The 20,403-nt window shown below is 35.9% G+C and overlaps 1 protein-coding gene across 2 annotated transcripts in view; it reads left to right on the top strand.

Moving 5' to 3' along the window:
- The first annotated feature begins 4,625 nt into the window (after nucleotides 1-4,625).
- Nucleotides 4,626-20,403, top strand: part of TENM1 (teneurin transmembrane protein 1) — a 498,370-nt gene continuing 482,592 nt past the window's right edge. For both annotated transcript variants that reach the window (XM_063659976.1, XM_054472526.2), the window contains exon 1: nucleotides 4,626-4,738. The gene's annotated coding sequence lies outside the window, so the exon portion shown is untranslated. The remainder of the gene's footprint in view (nucleotides 4,739-20,403) is intronic.

Raw genomic sequence — 20,403 nt, 5'->3', positions numbered from 1 at the left:
ATTTTCTTGTCTATGACCCAGTTGAAGAAATATATTTTACATTCTAACCCAGTTCACAATGAATCCATAAATAAAAAACAAAAACAAAAATTTCATAAGACGATATCTACCCTTACTATGAAACAACATGCTCTGACATTTTCTCTTCTATTCTATTCCATTTCATATCTATGTAATGTTAATTGTGATCCAGTAAATTCATTTTATAACTAACTAATAGGTCACAACCTGAAGTTTGAAAATGATGATGTCCAGTGTACTACACTTTGTGTGTGATTTTTAATGAAGCTATATGCTTGCATGCTTACATTATCATAGAATTTCTCTGAAAATATTCACAATAAATGAATAATTTTGATTGCATTTGTGGAGAGGAAGTAAGTGGCTGTGGGACAGGGATTGGAGGGAGATTTTTTTTCCTGCATGCTCTTTTGTCCCATTTGTACTTTGATAATGTGCTATTAAATTTTTTAATTTAACATAATTTTTCAAAATAAAAGGAAAATGATGTCATAGATTAATGAATCCAATTCACCTGCTTTCTTGGCCACTTTTTAAAATAGCCAATACTTGCTGCTTAAAGGGCTCCTTCCAATGTTTTAAATTTTAAATTTAACATAAATAGAAATTTAAAATTTCTTTAACGTAGCTTTGTATGTGTATATTCCTTCTGAAAATAAAGTAGGAAACAAATCTATTATACTGCAAATAATATTTTGCTCTTTACATTACTATTATGTCACCTGCTCATATTGATTGTCCTCATGAAATTACAGCCCCATGTATAGAGGGGATATACTTTCTCGTTTACTTGAAAGAACTATGTTTGGAGATCAAGTTTCTGTCTTACAGAGGAAGCAAGGCACGGAAATATTGTTATCTAGTGGACAAGCAGTTTTATGTTTCAAAATTGTTTGCCAAAATTAGCAGCTGTAAAACAAGAACACAGCTGCACATTTCAAACTTTTCATATTAATATATACCATGCTATTTTCCTTTGAAATCAAAAACATGTATTTTTCACTTAACAATTTCAGCAGTGTACACATCATTGTGTTTCCCTGAACAAATGACTATTATGCTAAATGGTTGATTTTAAATAGAGTTTCCTTATTCACCAGAGTTTATACTTTTGACGTTTTGTTTTCAATTGGAAATTTCTGCTTAAATAATTTTCATTTATTTTTATGTTTGTAAGTGAAAAATTAGTTTACTGGTAAAAAATTGTCCCGTATTTTCATTGTTCCTTCCAAGTTTATATTTGCTGAAATAATTCTTCTGAAGTTGGAGAGATTGTGTAGCCTGCACAAAAATACTGTGTAATTGTTTAATCCATTTTACCATGAGAAAATCTGTAGCCTTGTGAAATAATCCAAGAATTTTCCTTATACCACATGTTTTATAATCCCAGATTACTAGTGCTAAACATGGACCAAAACAAAATTAGTATAAAACTAAGGTCATATCCCATTCCATGAAGAAATTCTGAGTTCTCTACACTGTTTTCACCTGGCTTACAGGATATCATGATCTCTCAGTTTTCTTATCTCAGTGGTCACTCCTCTGTCTTATTTGCTGATTCTTTTCCTTCTAATCTTTTTTTTTTTTTTTTTTTTTTTTTGAGACAGAGTCTCGCTCTGTTGCCAGGCTGGAGTGCAGTGGCACGATCTCAGCTCACTGCAACCTCCATCTCCTGGGTTCAAGCGATTCTTCTGCCTCAGCCTCCCGAGTAGCTGGGATTACAGGCACGCACTACCACACCCAGCTAATTTTTGTATTTTTAGTAGAGATGGGGTTTCACCATGGTGGCCAGGATGGTCTCGATTTCCTGACATCGTGATTCGCCTGCCTCAGCCTCCCAAAGTGCTGGGATTACAGGCCTGACTCTCTAACCTTTTAATTTGGTGTACACCAGTGCTCAGCGTTTGTCTTCAAGTCTTCACCATTTATACCCACTCAGTGACCTCTTATAGTCGTGAGGCTTAAACCATCTAATACACTAATGACTCTCAAATTTATTTCTCAGCCAAGACTTCTCTTCTGACATCCATTTTCAATTACTTATTTGGTAATTTCATTTGGATGTTTAATAGATATCTTAAACTCAACTTGCCCAAAACTAAACTCCTGATCTTTCCCTCCTACCCAAAACTTGCAGACTTCCCATTTCAGTTGACAGAAGCTCCATCCTACCACTTGCTCAAGTCAAAAACATTGGAGTCATCCTGAAAGCTCTCTTCCTTGCAGTACCTTACATCCACTGTATTAGCAAACTCTGTTCACTGTACCTCCAGCTCCACTGCTACCACCCTTGTCCAAGCCACCATCATCTCTCATCTGGGTTAAATCATACAGCCTTGTAACAGGTCTCTATGCTTCTCAGAGTGATCTTTTTAAAATATTTTCGTATTACAGGTTAGCATCCTTTTCTTTCAGATTGGTATCATAGAAGTAGAAAGTAGAACAGTGGTTACCAAAGACCAAACAGGGGAGGAGGAAGGGGGAAAAGGGAGAAGATGGTCAGTGGGTACAAAGTTACAAGTAAATAGGAAACATAAATTCTGGTGTCCTCTTGCCCAGTAGGGGGAGCATAACTGGTTAAGAAAAATGTATTGCATATTTCAAGATAACTAGAATAGAGGATCTTGCAAGTTATCACCACAAAAAAAGATAAAGATTTGAGATTATGAACATGCCAACTATCCTGATTTGATCATCATACAAAATATGCATGTATTGAAACATCATACTACCCCATAAACATGCAATTATAAAGTCAATTATTTAAAAATAATAAAAGAGTAAACAAAATATATGAGTCAACTCTGCTAAAAATATTGCAAGTGGCTTCTCATTTCACTCAGAGTAGAATATTTAAAGTGACCTAAAATACCCTCCATGATCTAGCTCCTTGTTACCTCACCTCCTTCTACATTTTTTCTTAACTCTGCAGCATTGATACTGACATCTTTGTCAATCTCCAAAAAAAAAAAAAAAAAAAAAAAAATACTTGAGGCACACTTCTGCCTTAGGTACTTCACTGTGGCTGACTCCTCTACTTGGAATCTTCTTCCTCCAAGTATTGCATGTTTTCACTCTCACACCTCCATCAAGCTTTTGCTTAAATGTCTCCTTCTCAGTGAGGTCTACTTTGACCCATTCTACACACTACTGCAATTTGCACCATAATCCCTGAACTCTTAATACCTTTACCCTGCTCTACCTTGTCTTTATTTCCATAGCATGTATGAACCTCTATATAATTTACTTATATACTATGCTTATTGTTTATTGTCTGTTTCCATCTACATGAATTGTAAGTTCTGTGAGGACTAGGATCCTTGTGTGTTTTGTTCACTGAAGTCCTTAAAGGCTCTAGAATAGTTTCTAGGACTTAGCAGGTGTTCAACAAGTACTTTTGAAAGAATGAATGTAGAATGTAACTTTTGGTATATAATTTGTGTCTATGTCTTTACACAGAACTGAATGACTGTTTTTGATTGATATGAACTATTATTTCTTGCACAATTAGTATTTTTAATTTTTGTGGGTACATAGTAGGTGTGTATATTTAGAGGGTACATGAGATTTTTTGATACAGGCACGCAATGTGAAATAAGTCCATCATGGATAATGCGGTATCCATCCCCTCAAGCATTTATCCTTTGAGTTACAAACAATCCAATTACACTCTTAAGCTATTTTAACATGTAGAATTAAGTTATTATTGACTATAGTCACCCTGTTGTGCTATCATATAGTAGGTCTCATTCATTCTTTCTATTTTTTTGTATACATTAACCACCCCCACCTCCCCCCACAGCCCCCTACTTCCCTTCTCGGCTTCTGATAACCATTCATCTACTCTCTATGTCTGCGAGTTCAATTATTTTGATTTTTAGATCCTACAAATAAGTGAGAAGATGCAATGCTTGTCTTTCTGTGACTGGCTTATTTCACTTAACATAATGATCTCCAGTTCCATCCATGTTGTCACAAATGACTGGATCTCATTCTTTTTTATGACTGAACAGTACTCCATGGTGTATATTACCACATTTTATTTATTCATTCACCAGTTGCTAGACACTTAGGTTGCTTCAAAATTTTACCTATTGTAAACACTGCTGCAACAAACACAGGCATGCAGCTATCTCTTCTATATAATGATTTCCTTTATTTTGGGTATACCGCTACTATATACTATACAATATATACCCATCAGTGGGATTGCTGGATCATATGGTAGCTCAATTTTTAGGTTTTTGAAGAACCTCCAAACTGTTCTCCATAGTGGTTGTGCTATTTTACATTCTCACAAACAGTGTGCAAGTGTTCCCTTTCTTGCACATTCTCACCAGCATTTGTTATTGTCTGTCTTTTGGATAAAAGCCATTTTTGCTAGGGTAAAATCATCTTTTTTTTTTCCCTTGAAACAGGGTCTCGCTCTGTGGCCCAGGCTGGAGTGCAGTGGCATGATCTCGGCTCACTGCAACCTCCACCTCCCAGGTTCAAGCAATTCTTATGCCTCAGCTTCTAGAGTAGTTGGGATTACAGGTGCACATCACCATGCCTGGCTAATTTTTTGTGTTTTTTTTTTTGTATTTTTTTTTTTTGGTAGAGACGGTATTTCACCATGTTGGCCAGGCTGGTCTCGAGCTCCTGACGTCAAGTGATCCACCTGCCTCGGCCTCCCAAAGTGCTGGGATTACAGGCGTGAGCCACCGCGCCCAGCCAGGTGAGATCACATCTTACTATAGTTTTAATTTGCATTTCTCTGATGATTAATGATGCTGAGCACCTTTTCATATGCCTGCTTGCCATTTGTATGTCTGGGTTTGGGAAATGTCTATTCAAATCTTTTGCCCATGTTTTGATTGGATTATTCAGTTTTTTCTTATAGAGTTGTTTGAACTTCTTATATATTCTGGTTATTAATCCTGTGGGAGACTAGTAGTTTGCAGATATTTTCTCCCATTCTGTGGGTTGTCTCTTCACTTTGTTGATTGTATCCTTTACTGTACAGAAGCTTTTTAACTTGATGTGATCCCATTTTCCCATTTTTTCTGTGGTTGCCTGTGCTTGTGGAGTATTGCTTAAGAAATTTTTTGCCCAGATTAATATCCTGGAGAGTTTCCCCAATGTTTTCTTGTAGCAGTTTCATAGGCTGAGGTCTTAGATTTAAGTCTTTAGTTCATTTTGATTTCATTTTTGTATATGGCAAGAGATAGGGGTCTAGTTTCATTCTTCTGCATATGGATATCCAGTTTTCCCAGCACCATTTATTGAAGTGCCTGTCCTTTCCCCAGTGTATGTTACTGGCACCTTTGTCAAAAATGAGTTTACTGTAAGTGTGTGGATTTGTTTCTGGGTTCTCTATTCTGTTCCACTGTCTATCTGTCTGTTTTTATGCCAATGCCATGCTGTTTTGGTTACTATAGCTCTGTAGTATAATTTGAAGTCAGGTAATGTTATTCCTCCAGTTTTGTTCTTTTTGCTTAGATAGCTTTAGCTATTCTGGCTCTTTTATCATTCTATATAAATTTTAGGATTTTTTTTTCTGTTTCTGTGAAGAATGTCATTGGGATTTTAATAGGGATTGCATCAAATCTGTAGATTGCTTTGGATAGTATGGTCATTTTAACAATATTGCTTCCTCCTATCCATGAACATGGAATATTTTTCCATTTTTTGGTGTCCTCTTCAATTTCTTTCATCAGTGTTTTATAGTTTTTCATTATAGAGATTTTTCACTTCTTTGATTAATTCCTAGGTATTTTATTTTATGTGTGGCTATTGTAAATGGGATTATTTTGTGATTTCTATTTAGGAATGTTCACTGTTGGCATATAGAAATGCTACTGATTTTTTATGTTGATTTTGTATTCTGCACCTTTACTGAATTTGTTTATCAGTTCTGATAGTTTTCTTGTGGAGTCTTTATGTTTTTCCAAATAAGATTACATCATCTGCAAACAATGATAATTTCACTTCATCCTTTCCAATTTGGGTGTCCTTTATATCACTCTCTTATATGATTACTCTAGCTAGGACTTCCAATACTATGTTGAATAACAGTGGACATATTTGTCATGTTCCAGATCTTAAAGGAAAGGCTTTGAGTTTTTCCCCATTTAGTATGATGCCAGCTGCAGATCTGCCAAATACGACTTTTATAATGTTGGAATATCTTTCTTCTATCCCCAGTGTTCTCAGGGTTTTTATCATGAAGGGGTGTTGAATTTTATCAAATGCTTTTTCAGCATCAATTGAAATGATCACATGGCTTTTATTCTTCATTCTGTTTGTATGATGTATCACATTGATTGGTTTGTGTATGGTGAACCATCCTTGCATCTCAGGGATAAATCCCTCTGGTCATGATGAATGATCTTTATAATATACTGTTGAATTCAGTTTGCTATTATTTTGTTGAAGATTTTTGCATCAATATTCATCAGAAATATTGGCCTATAGTTTTCTTTTTTTGATATGTCTTTATCTGGTTTTGGTATCAGGGTAATATTGGACCTATAGAATGAGTTTGGAGGTATTGTCTCCTCCTGTATTTTTTGGAATAGTTTGAGTAGGATTCATATTAGTTCTTCTTTAAATGTTTGGTAGAATTCAGCAGTGAAGCCACCAGGCTTTTCTTTTCTGGGAGATTTTTTATTACAGCATCCATTTTGTTATTCATTATTGGTCTGTTTAGGTTTTGGATTTTTTCCTAGTTCAATCTTGGTAGGTTATATGTATCTAGGAATTTGTCAATTTCTTCTAGTTTTTTTGATTTATTAGCATAAAGTTGCAGATATTACACTAATGATACTTTGATTTTCTGCAGCATAAGTTGTAATGTGTCCTTTTTCATTTCTGATTTCGTTTATTTGGATCTTCTCTCTTTTTTTCTTTGTCTGTCAATCTTGTTTAACTTAAAAAAACTTTCGTTTCATTAATCTTTTGTATTGTTTTTCATTTCAATTTCATTGAAATTAAATGAAATTTATGCTCTGATCTTTATTATTTCTTTTCTTCTACTAATTTCGGGTTTGGCTTGCTCTTGCTTTTCTAGTTCCTTAAAATGCATTGTTAGATTGTTAATTTGAAGTTTCTCCTCTTTTTTGATGTAGGCATTATAGCTATAAACTTCCTTCTTAGTACTACTTTTGCTGTGTCCCATAGGTTTTGGTATGTTGTGTTTCCATCATTATTTGTTTCAAGAAATGTTTTAATTTCTTTATTAATTTCTCCATTGACCCACTGGTCATTCAGGAACATATTGTTTAATTTCCATGTATTTTTATAGTTTCCAAAATTCCTCTTGTTATTAATTTCTAGTTTTATCCCATTGTGGTAGAGAAGATGCTTGATATTATTTCAACTTTTTATTGTTTTGAAGACTTGTTTTGTGACCTAAAATATGGTCTATCCTTGAGAATGATCCGTGTGCTGAGGAAAATAATGTGTATTCTGCAGCTCTTGGATGAAATGTTCTGTAAATATCTATTACATCCATGTGGTCTATAGTGCAGATTAAGTCTGATGTTTCTTTGTTGATTTTCTGTCTGGAAGATCTGTCCAATGCTGAAAGTGGGGTGTTGAAGTCTGCAGCTATTATTGTATTGGGGCCTATCTCTCTCTTTAGTTCTAACAATATCTGTTTTATATATCTGGGTGCTCCAGTGTTGGCTGCATATATATATTCAAAATTATGTCCTCCTGCTGAGTTGACCCCTTTATCATTAAATAGTGACCTTCTTTTCTCTTCTTACAGTTTTTGTCTTGAAATCTATTTTGTCTGATATAAGTATAGCAAATCCTGCTCTTTTTTTTTGGTTTTCATTGGCATATAGTATCTTTTCCATTCCTTTATTTTCAGTCTATGTGTGCTTTACAGGTGAGGTGTTTTTATTGTAGGCAACAGATCAATATTTTTTTCACCCATTCAGCCAGTCTGTGTCTTTTGATTGGGGAGTTTAGTCCATTTACATTCAGTTATTATTGATAAGTAAGGACTTACTCCTGCCATTTTGTTATTTGTCTTTTAGTTGTTAAGTGGTCTTCTCTTTCTTCTTTCCTTTCTGTCTTCTTCTAGTGAAGATGATATTCTCTGGTGATATGAGTTACTATCTTGCTTTTCATTTTTTGTGTATTCACTGTATGTTTTTGGTTTGAGGTTACTATGAGGCTTGCAAATACTATCTTATAACCCATTATTTTAACCTGATAACAATTCAACAGTATTTGCATAAACACACAAATAAGCAAAATGAAAAATAATAAAAACTCTACATATTAATCTTGCTCCTCTGCTTTTTAACTTTTTGTTGTTTCTATTTATATCTTATTGTACTTAGCTATGTCTTGAAAAGTTGTTGTAGTTATTATTTTTATTGGTTCATTATTTAGTCTTTCTACTTAGAATAAGAGTAGTTTACACACCACAGTTACAGTGTTATGATATTTTGTGTTTTTCTGTGTACTTACTGTTACCAGTGAGATTTGTGCCTTCAGGTCACTATTGCTCATTAATGTCCTCTTCTTTCTGATTGAAGTACTCCCTTTAGCATTTCTTGTAGAACAGGTCTGGTATTGATTAAATCCCTCAGGTTTTGTTAGTCTGAGAAAGCCTTTATTTCTCCTTCGTGCTTGAAGGATATTTTTACTGAATATACTATTCTATGGTAAACTTTTTTTTCCTTTAGCACTTTAAACATGTCATGCCATTCTCTCCTGACCTGTACAATTTCCACTGAAAAGTCTGCTGCCAGACATATTGGAGTTTCATTACATGTTGTATGTTTCTTTTCTCTTTTCTCTTTTAGGATCCTTTTTTTCCCTTGACCTTTGAGAGTTGTATTATTATTAATAAATGCCTTGAAATAGTCTTCTTTGAGTTAAATCTGCTTGGTGTTCTATAATCTTCTTGTACTTCGTTATTGATATGTTTCTCTAGGTTTGGGAAGTTCTCTGTTATTATTCCTTTGAAAAAACTTTCTACCCCTGTGTCCTTCTCTACCTCCTCTTTAAGGCCAATAACTCTTAGATTTGCCCATTTAAGGTTATTTTCTAGATCCTGTAGTCATGCTTTATTGTTTTTGTTTTTGTTCTTGTTATTTTTGCCTCCTCTGACTATGTATTTTCAAGAAGACTGTCTTCAACCTCACCGGTTCTTTCTTTGCTTGATCCATTCTGCTATTTGATTCTGATACATTCTTCAGTATTTCAGTTGCATTTTTCAGCTCCAGAATTTCTGCTTGACTCTGTTGAATTATTCCAATCTCTTTGTTAAATTTATCTGATAGAATTCTGAATTCCTTCTTTTTGTTATCTTGAATTTCTTTGAGTTTCCTCAACACGGCTATTTTGGATCCTCTGTCTGAAAGGTCACAGATCTGTGTTTCTCCACGATTGGTCCCTGGTGCCTTATTTAGTTCATTTGGTGAGGCCATGTTTTCCTAGATCGTGTTGATGCTAATCAATATTCTTCGTTGTCTGGGCATTGAAGAGTTAGGTGTTTATTGTAGTCTTCACTGTCGGGGTTTATTTGTAGCCAACCTTCTTGGGAAGGCTTTCCAGACATTTGAAAAGACTTGTGTGTTGTGATATATGCTGTAGGGGGCATTCCAAGCCCAGTAATACCGTGGTTCTTGCAGACTCATAGAGGTACCACTTTGATGGTCTTGGACAAGATCTGGGAGAGTTCTCTGGATTATCAGGCAGAGATTCTTGTTCTGTTCCCTTACTTTCTCTCAAAGAAACAGAGTCTATCTCTCTGTTCTGAACCACATAAAGCTGGGAATGGAGTGACACAGGCACCTCTGTGGCCACCACCACTATGACTGTGCTGTTTCAGACCTAATGCCAGCACAACACTGGTTTTACCCAAGGCTGGCTTTAACCATTCCCTGGCTACTGCCTATGTTTGCTCAAGGCCTGGGGGCTCTACAATTGGCTGGTGTCTAAGCCAGCAAGCCCTGTGTCCTTCCCTTCAGGTCAGCAAGGTCCAGAAGTGTTGTCCAGGAGTCAGGGACTAGAGGTAAAAAAGCCTTTGAAGACTACCTGGCGTTCTATTGTATTGTAGCTGAGCTGGTACTCAGAACACAAGAGACAGTCCTTCCCACTCTTCTTTCCCCTTTCAAAAGACAGAGGAACCTCACCTGGTAGTCACTGCCACACCAGACCACAGGGAGTACTGCCAGACTACTGCTGATGTTCATTTAAGGCAGAGGGTCTTTTAAATCAGCTTTTTGTGAATACTGCCTGGCTTGGGACTCAACCTTTAGAGCAGTGGGCTCCTCTCTGGCCCAGGGCAGGTCCAGAAATGCTGTTCAATAGTCGAATCCTGGAATTGGGGACCCCAAGAGCCTGCTTGTTGTTCTAGCCCCACTTCACCATACTGGTATATAAGGTGCAAGAAAATGTCCCCTTTGCTTTTCCCTCTGCTTTACTCAAGGAGAAGTTTTGCCCCATTGCCACCACAGCTGATCATGTGCTGAGTCTCACCTGAAACCAGCAAGTCTCAGAAGCTCACCCAAGGCTTTTGTTGGGTATCATTGCTGTTTATTCAGGGTCCAAAGGCTCTTCAATTAGCAGATGATGAACGTTGGCAGGACTGGGTGCTTTCCTTGAAGGCAGCAGGTTCCCTTCTGGCCCAGGGTTTGTCTAATAATGTCATCTGGAAGCTAGGGCCTGCAACAGGGGCCTCATGACTCTGACCAGAGCCCTATCCTGCCTTGGCTGAGCTGGTATACAAGATGCAAGACAAAGGCCTCTTCATTATTGCCTCTCCTCTCCTCAAGCAGAAGGAAGGGGTCTCTTTTGGAGCTGTGATCTGTGCAGCCTGGGGTTAGGGGAGGTTTGCTGCCAACACTTCCTTGGCTGCCCCAGCTGGTGTCTCAAGTATGTTACATGCCCCTCCCAGTCCACTGTCTCTAGGCCTACTTCAGCACTAGGACTCAACTAAGAGTTGCAGTCCTTATGGCCTAGATTGTCATTCAAGTTTACTTGGAGGCACAGAATGCTGTAGCCCTCAGTGGTGAGGTTTGTACCCACTCAAGTTTGGACCTCTAAGATCAGTGATTCCCTCCCTGGCTAGGGCTGGTTTAAATGCTCCCTCTGTGGGTGGTTGTCTGCTGAGTTTGGTCCGGTTATCCTTTTTGCTCTAACAAACAGTTCAGCACTGAGTTCAGTGTCTCATGATTGCTGTGTTCTCCCTCCCCCAGCGCCCAGAGATACTCTCTACACCACACAGCTGCTGCCATGGGCAATGGGGGGAGGGGGGTATTGGTAATTCAGGACTGTTTTTTCTATCTCTTCAGTGCCTCTTTCAGCAATATGAAGTTAAAACCAGGTACTATGAGTGCTCACCTGATTTTTGGTTCTTATGAAGGTGTTTTTTCTACGTAGATAGCTGTTAACTTGGTGCCTTTTGGGGGGCAATGGGTGGAACTTTCTATTCTGCTTCCTCCACATCCTCCCCCTATTTCTTGCACAATTGATTTTTAAAGGCTTTGTTTATACGTGTAAGCCAGTTTGGTTTCTGAAAGACTTGGTCAATCAGCTCAATAAAGTCAGTAGTTTTTAAACTCTTAATAGTTGAATCAGTCAAACCTATTTTCTGGTTTCCTGGATTTGTTTCGTTTCAGTTTATGATGACTATACTGGCCCTTATGGTAATATATTCAAGCTAATTTGTGCATGGAGAGATAGTTGCAATTGATATGCCAAATCAGTACATGTAGACACAACCATATTCAATCACAATTAGTCAAATCAGTGTTGTAGAAGAACTTTATACTCAGCATAGTTCATTTTAAGACAAGGAAATAGCAAATACCAATTGATTGAGTGTCCATAAATAAATAAATAAATAAGCACATGCATGTATTGTTTTGAGTGATTCATGAAAATAAGCAAGTCGATCAAAATTGTCAAATAGGTCAATTCATATAAGACATTGCCTAAATTAATATGTCATCTGACTAAATTGCCTAGTAATTCCAGTAAAAACTATTGAAATTTTAGTTTATGAAGATATAATCATATTTTATCCAATAATGCATCAATTGATTTTTTAGAAAGCATTCCAATTAGAATGATCAATCAATCCCATCAAAGTTTTTAATAAATGTGGATCTATAGGGTAGTCACACCTAAAGTAAGACTAGAATAAGAAAGAATAAGGTGTTAAAGTGAGATTTTACTAATCCTGAATCATGTCGGAGTTTCAGGAAATATCTGTAGAGGTTGAAAAGAGTGGCAAATGAAAGTTCGGCACTTCAGCCTTAAGAGAATCATAAACTCATAAACTCATGACATTTTTACCAGTCCTCCCATACTTATTTGCAGTCAAAACAATGCCACAGCTGACATTTAGGTACCCCAGGAAGCAAAAACAAAACATAACAGAACAAAACAAAAACAACCAGAAAATAGAAAGATAAGGAAGGTAAACAGACAATGCTAGCTCCACGGATTAAGTACTTGATATATATTTTTACTCGCCCTCAATACATAAATTATTTTAACCTTTAGTTGCTTTTGTTTTATTTCTGGATGTTATAGGATACTGTTTGCTCATTTGTATAACTTGCATAGGGAGAAGTAAGGATTTGGGAAGTAATTTTATCTTGTGCCTCAGTGTAGTTTTGTCCCTAAGCTCTGTCATTTGTATATCAAACTAATACTGTCATTTTTATCAGCTTCAGCCACAAGAAGGTTTATCAAGATGTTTCTGTTTTACTTCTCGTTTCTAAGCAGCTGCCTAGAACTAGAGTCACGAGTCTGCTAAATTGGGCAGGCATTCAGAATTTTTTTTTTATCACGTTCTCCCAAGAATCATAATTTTATAAAAAGAAATTAGCCCCAGGTAAATCTCAGGAGAAAAGTGGTTTTCTCTAATAACTTGCCTCCAATGAAGCGGTTGGTCTTTACCCACAAGAACTAGAAATAAAAATTTTTTTGTACTTTATACCTTGGGTCTGGGAGACTTAAAATAAAGAAATATCTTGCTTTCCAACAACTTGGGTTTCAGTTGTTCCAGATTGAATTAGTGTAAATAAAATAGGAAGAAGGACCCCAGCAAATCAATACCGCATTGGTAGTAAACTGGAAAATACTGACAAATTATCCTTTTAGGCCTTAGCGAGGTTTAATCTAAACATCGTTTTCTCCTGACAGCATGAGAGAGAAGAGAGTAATTTATTACACCATCCTGATATGGATGAGAAAAGACTGCTGCGTGTTCTTCAGTGTTCTGGCTCTCTCCTTCTTTATGCCAGTTCAATTTTTGTTTTGCTCCAGAAAAGCATTCTCCAATAATATGGTTACAGGTCTTGTAACTTTAATGCTGTAGCACTACTCTCTTATCATGGTACATTTGAGAACATGCCAGCTGGTATAAGAATGTGGATTGTTAAGTGCTCAGTTGAGATTCAGCTGTCTCTCATTACATACATGGGGTATGTTCCTAAAGTCCTGTATGCAAATAATTTTATAGCTTTACCTAATGTGTGAGGTCACTATGTAGAGGAGTCTTTTAGAAAATCTTGTCACATTATAATGTGAATAATTACCCTGCCCTAAATTTCACGATTTTCATAACTCGAGATTTTTGCTTGTTGGGTTTATTTAAGGTGGACTCTCTCTCTTATTCAGTTAAAGCTTACTTCATTTATAGGAAAGGAGGAATTTGTGTTTACTGAAGGAAAAATATTTAGCATTATTTCTTTCCTAATTTCCTGTGGTTTTTGTTTCATCAAACAACTCTTATTCCATGTGATAGGTGTGTAATACAAATATGTGAAATATGTCTCACAAATATTAGGTCAGCAATTTGTTCATCTTTTTCTGTTAAATAAATTGGTCATGTTAAATGTCACATTTTCCAACGTGGATATGATAAAATAGCACTTTTAATTAACCCAAGAGGGATATGGACATAAGAAAACCAAACACTTGCTCCAGGCAGGATCCTTTCTCAAGGAACTGCATTATGAATATGACTTAAATTACTGGTTATATGTATCCCGTGTATTTTGCAAAACCTAAAATATTATTATATTGTCATTACACTTCAACAGTTATCATCAGGATAACAAAGAAATAAACTCAAACTTTTTTTTTTTTTTTTTTTGAGATAGGGTCTCACCCTGTCACCCAGGCTGGAGTGCAGTGGCACTATCTTGGCTCACTGCAACCTCTGCTGCCCGGGTTCAAGTGATTCTCCTACCTCAGCCTCCTGAGTAGCTGGGATTACAGGCACCTGCCACCATGCCTGGCTAATTTTTGTAGTTTTTAGTAGAGATGGGGTTTCACCATCTTGGCCAGGCTGGTCTTGAACTCCTGACCTCATGATCCACCAGCCTCGGCCTCCCAAAGTGCTGGGATTACAGGCTTGAGCCACCGCGCCTGGCCAACCTCAAACATTTTTAACATTTTGAGAATAGTGTACATATTAAATAGCAATAAATGTTTTCCTACATACTCTTCCCCATATCAAATCCAAGCCTTAAAATGTTTAATTGCTCATCTAGACTCCAAAAATATTTAAATTACCAGGTACCTCTAGCCAAAAGATAAAAACATTAAATTAGAAATGATTCACATATTTACAAAAAAGAGGAATTTTTCTAAGAAATTCGGTTAAACTTAGTTCTGCTGACTCAGAAGAGGAAGGAATTTCTTCTCGAAAACATTTTCTAAAATAGCAAAATTCATCATAAATATATGATTGGGACTATTAAATATAAATGTTGCAGTCTTAATCATCTATAGACCAAGCCATTATGACAAGATTTCCCTGTACAAATGTGCAGCATGTTTCATATGCCAGTGTGTTAAAAAAAAGAATCATCTGATGACTTAAAAATAATTAACTGAAATATTTGAATTTGCTTTGCTTCAGATATTGTATGAAATATCATTACCATTTTGTGAGACCTTTTAGGTTATTAAACATTTAAAAATTCCTTCTGTGAACAAGGCACTTTTATAGGAGAGAGACAGTGGGAAGATATGGGGAATGTGAGGATTACAGATGTGCTCACAGCTTAGCAGCTTGCTTACTTGGACTTAATGATGCTGATAAAAGTAATTCTGATGACATTATTAGCCTATCTCTATATAACTCAGCCAATTGACCAGAATAAGATCAATATTTTTCCCCAATTGTCAAGACAGCCAATCACCATGGCTTTGATTGGATCACGGCATGGTCAATCCAATTCATTAGTTAAGATTACTGAAATAAACCACACTGAGAGAAACCAAATGCCAGTTAGGTAGTGGGCAAGTGCCAAGTGGTGGAAGAGTTCTATAAGAGCAAGCTCATCAAATGATTTCTTCAAGTCATTATTCATGTCCAGAATTGATTCAGTGAGTAAAGTCATTTGAAGGGTCTGGAAGATATAAAGTCGAAAAAAATGCTTTCTAAAATTTAAAGTGAAAACATTTGTTAGCATGTATTAGAATTTGTTTCAAAACTACAGTTTTTTATTGTACAAACATTTGTCAAAGGACTAAGAATCCAGAAATAAATAATTAGACATTTTCCTTGACCTTGAGAAGTTCATAATCAGTGGGCAGAGTAAGGGAGTAGACATATAAATAGATAATTATAGTGCAATGTAGTAAGCCTTGTAATAGATGTATGTAAAATGCATGCATTAGAAGCACAAAGAAAATAAGCTGGAGAAATCCAGGAGGATTTCACAGAGAATGTGATATTTGAATTTTATCTTGAAGTATGGATATGAATATTTTGTCTTTTTCTTTATTTCCTTCTATATTTGTGCATGTGTATACACACATGCACATGCATTAGTATGTATATCAGTTACTACCCTTTCATTTGTGAGTGACTAGGAAAAGGTAAATATTTGATTGCTTCTGGTTTTGGGTTTTTTTTAAACAGCTTTATTGAGATAAATTTCACACATCATACAATTCACTCATTGAAAATGTAAAATTAAATGGTTTTTATTATATTTACAGAGTGGTGCAACTATCACCACAATCAATTTTAGAACATCTTCATCACCTCACAAAAACCCTTTACACTCAGCTGTCATCTTCCTACTCCTTTATCCCCCAACTGTAAGTAGCACTAATCTACATTTTGTCTCTACAGATTTTCCTATTCTGGAGATGTCATACAAATTAAATCATATAATATTTGTCAATTTGTGTCTGGCTTTTATTGCTTTGCATGTTTTCAAAATTTGTCTGTCATAACACATATCAGTTAAATTCCTTTTAATTGCCAGATAATGGCTCATTGCTTGGAGATATCACATTTGTTTGTTCATTCACCAGTTGATGGACATTTGGATTGTTTCCACTTTTGCCCTTCTGATTTCACAGAGAGTGTTCTATTTGTTTTCTTTTAATTTTCTAATGTTCCATCTTGTCAATTTTTTTATCATCTTGGATAAAAATTATTTTTCCCAGCTGATAATTATCTGTTCTACTGAGAATATGATAAATGTGGTTTTCCCTCAGATGAAAATAATCTGATCATATCTGTGGTCCTAAGAAAAATTTTTCTCTACTGTCTGTGAGATGTAGAGGCAGCTCATAAGACAGTGACTTCCAACCTTTTATGGCCAGGGCTCATAATAAGAAATACATTTTTCATCACAACCCAGTACATACATAATTTATGTGTATGTATTAAACAAAAGTTTCACAAAACAGTGTTTATGCTTACTATATGCAGTGCACTGTGACAGCCTATCCTATTCTAGTCTATCCTAACCTTTTCTGTTCTATTCTACCCTATCCAATCTACCCTGTCATATTATAGTCTATTGTTTTAAATGTACATTACATGACCCATACGTTGATTTCACAACCCACTACCAGGTCACTATCTGAAATTTTGTAAACTTCAGATTTCAAATCTGAAGTTCTGTTATAGGAGAGAGACCAGAACACATTCTGTGTCCAGAAATATTCATCTCATCTTTCTGAGGCAATGACTAAAGAATGGTATTTTATTGGTTGATACCCATCAAATGTTGGTGAATAATAAAAAGCCCCTATGTTGACACCTCCATTCTTAACCTACTGACCTTTAGAAGCAAAAGAATAATTACTGGTATAGTTCATTACCTTCAGAACAGTAAGAGTAACTGTGCTATGAATATTATTCCCTTCTCTTGGGAATTAACCTTCCTATTATGACTCATAACATTTCTTTTGTACTAGGAATGTAAAATGTACCACTTAAATATAAGGCATTATAAGGAATTTAGGGCATTTTAATATAATGTTTAAGTTTTTTATCTAGTATTTTCATCTAATAGTTTAAGGTCTTTTAATCTAATGTATATAACTTAAATGGACCTTTCCCTCTGTATTGTAAAGGATGCCTTAAGGTGACATGATTTCTCTAGAATGACAAGTCCCAAGGAAGTATAAGCAAAATATTCCCATGGAGAGTGATAGAATAACCTGAAAGACAGTTCAGACTCATTTCTCGTATGACTCACTTCTCTAAATTTGGCTTTAACAGCTTATATTCTAGAAGGAAGGAAAATTGGCAGTCGGAATTGAAATGCCAGTGAATAAAATGTGTCTGTAGGACACAATATGATAATATTACATGTGATGGTGACCTATTAAAAAAAAAAACTGAAACTCCCACCACCTTACCCAACACTCCTTCGTAGCTCCTAAATAGAAGGGTACTCTTACTCTCTTCCTATGGTGACTTCATTGCTGACTTTCTTCCTTTTTCTCTTCCCACACCTCTCCACAAACACATACAAGTTGGGAAAACTCCTCCAAAGTATCTTCCTACCTTCTATACACAAATCTTCCTTTCCTCTTTTCTTTATTTTTCCACTTCCACAATCTTCCTGTCTCTTTTGTACTTGTGGCTGTCATTTCCAGAAGAATCCAAGATGTACAATTGACAGGAAACACCAAACTGAGTTATAGAGATGGGCAGAAACTTCAACTTTGCTTCTTTCCTCTTTACCTGTTACGCTGCACTTTCAGAGAACTTAATTGTAGATTGCAAAATGAAGATCAAGCAATAACCACACACAATGAAGAATTCAAAGAACCCTAAAAAGGAAGAAAGTCAAAGTAGTAGAACCTTTCTTGTTACACATCTCTATTTTACGTATTCAAATGCTATTCTTTTTTAAGTCTGTGTTTCCAGCCTGGTTAATCATAAAAGCTCAATCAAGCACTTCATTTTAGGCTTTTTTTGTGTGGGACTGTTATTGCCATGGGTGGAGAATTTCACACAAAGTAGTGCATTTAAGTCATGCCCAATAATGGCTCAGACAATTGGTTTTGTGTATATACTTTGTAAATAGCAGATAATTCCCAAATCAGGTAAGAAAAGAGAAAAGACAGAAAAGTCATAAATAAAAGTGTAGAATATGCTTCTATAGTGAAGGCTTATCCTTATTTCAATTAAGAATTATGACTTATGAAAGTAAATACGTAAAAGCTTAGATCCCTGTTGTCAAATGCAAAATATGTGAAAGTATCACAGACCTATGAAATGCCAAATACAGTTGCACTTATTCACGGGCACTAATAACTTTAATTAAGCCAGAACATCTCAAAATAACAATAATGAAAATTACATAGGTAATAAGACTATAAACTGGACTTGAATAAATGATTTTGTTTTCTTTAGAGGATGTTGGCTAACATTCAGTCTCCAAGTATAAAATATTTATTACATGTCCATTTGCGAAAAAGATAATTTTTAATCCAATTCAATTTTACATTTTTCTATTATCCTACCAGGCAGAGTTTAATGCCGTACAGTTGAACTCATGTTTATTGAATAAGTTTTTCCTACTTGCCTGGAGTAAGTGCATTTTTCTATTTTGAAAATCTTTACTTAAACTTAAATGTTTTCCACTATTTTTCCAAACAACAGTTTAGAGTATGTGTTTACTTGAAGTTATGTCTTAAGATTTTGAAATTTCTTTCCCAGATAGTATTTATGAAATATACTTTCTGTTGTCCTGTTGCAGTAAACTTTTTATAATTGGTATTTTAATGTTTCTTAAGCCAAAAGAATGATACTATATGTGCTAGACTTATACTCATCCTTATTTTTGGTTTGGACTGATAAATCTACTTTTCTGTTAGGAAAAATATCTGTCTGAAATGATCTGCCTCCATTTTCTTTCTTTTTAATTTCAGTAGTTTTGAGGGAACACGTGGTGTTTGGTTACATGGATAAGTTCTTCAGTGGTGATTTCTGAGATCTTGGTGCACCTGTCACCTGAGCGGTGTACCCTGTACCCAATGTCTTTTATCCTTCACCCACCTCCTACCCTTTCCCCTGAGTCCCCAAAGTCCATTATATCATTCTTATGCCTTTCAATCCTCATAGCTTAGCTCCCACCTATAAGTGAGAACATACTATATTTGGTTTTCCATTCCTGAGTTACTTCACTTAGAATAATGGTCTCCAACTCCATCCAAGTTGTTGCAAATACCATTATTTCTTTCCATTTTATCTGCCTCTATTTTCTGACAGGCAGCTCATCTGAAACCCTAACTTCATAGTTTCTTGACCTCTCTCTGGCCAATAATCATTGCCTTCACTCCATTTCCACAATTCATTTCCTCTTCTCCCCCTCCTTCACTCTCACTGAATCACTTCTGGTCTCATCAAGGCCCTCATACCTCCCTAGCTACCTGTCTATTTCGTAAACCTTTTCAGGCTCTCTCTCTTACTCTATTTCAACCATGAACTCATTGACACTCTTGTGTTGCACCATCTTGCCAATCCTCAACCATTAATCAGCTTTCCTTGATGTTTTCTTTCATTTTTTTTTTTTCTTCTTCTTTCTTTCATTATACTGCTTCTGCCAAAGAAAATCACATATCCGATTAACTGGTGCCACTGCAAATTCATAATATCCAACTTCAGCCAAGCCCTTAAAACTGCCCAGCTGTCTCGATTTTTGTTCTTAAGTCAGTTCCCATTCTAGTTCCCCATTCTTACTGCGCTAACGATATTGTCTCTGAAATATTTACTCTACCCACACCTTCGCAGACAGCAGAAAATGTTGCTTTCTACCTCATAGAAAAATAAAGGCCATCAGTCATGAAGTCCCCTCTATTCCCTGCCACCCTACACTAAATATACCTCTATTTATACTTAGTCTTACCACATGTTTCACAGTAAGAAATGTCCTTTCCCCTTTTCATTGTCAACTCTCATTCTGTGTTTTTGATCCCATACACTCCCCACCTCCTCTGGAGCTTACACTTTCAATGCCTTCTCACTTGCATTATTAATCTCTCTATTTCCTCATAAATACTTCCTCATTTACCATTTAGTCCTCAGTTTTCATGGGTTGCTACTTATTTTTTTCTGGCCTTTTGCCCAAATATGATGTACTCTGTGAGGCCTTC

The sequence above is a fragment of the Pongo pygmaeus genome, chromosome X (genome assembly GCF_028885625.2).
Source record: "Pongo pygmaeus isolate AG05252 chromosome X, NHGRI_mPonPyg2-v2.0_pri, whole genome shotgun sequence".
NCBI classification, from domain to species: domain Eukaryota; kingdom Metazoa; phylum Chordata; class Mammalia; order Primates; family Hominidae; genus Pongo; species Pongo pygmaeus.
This window is presented reverse-complemented; position numbering and strand designations above follow the sequence as displayed.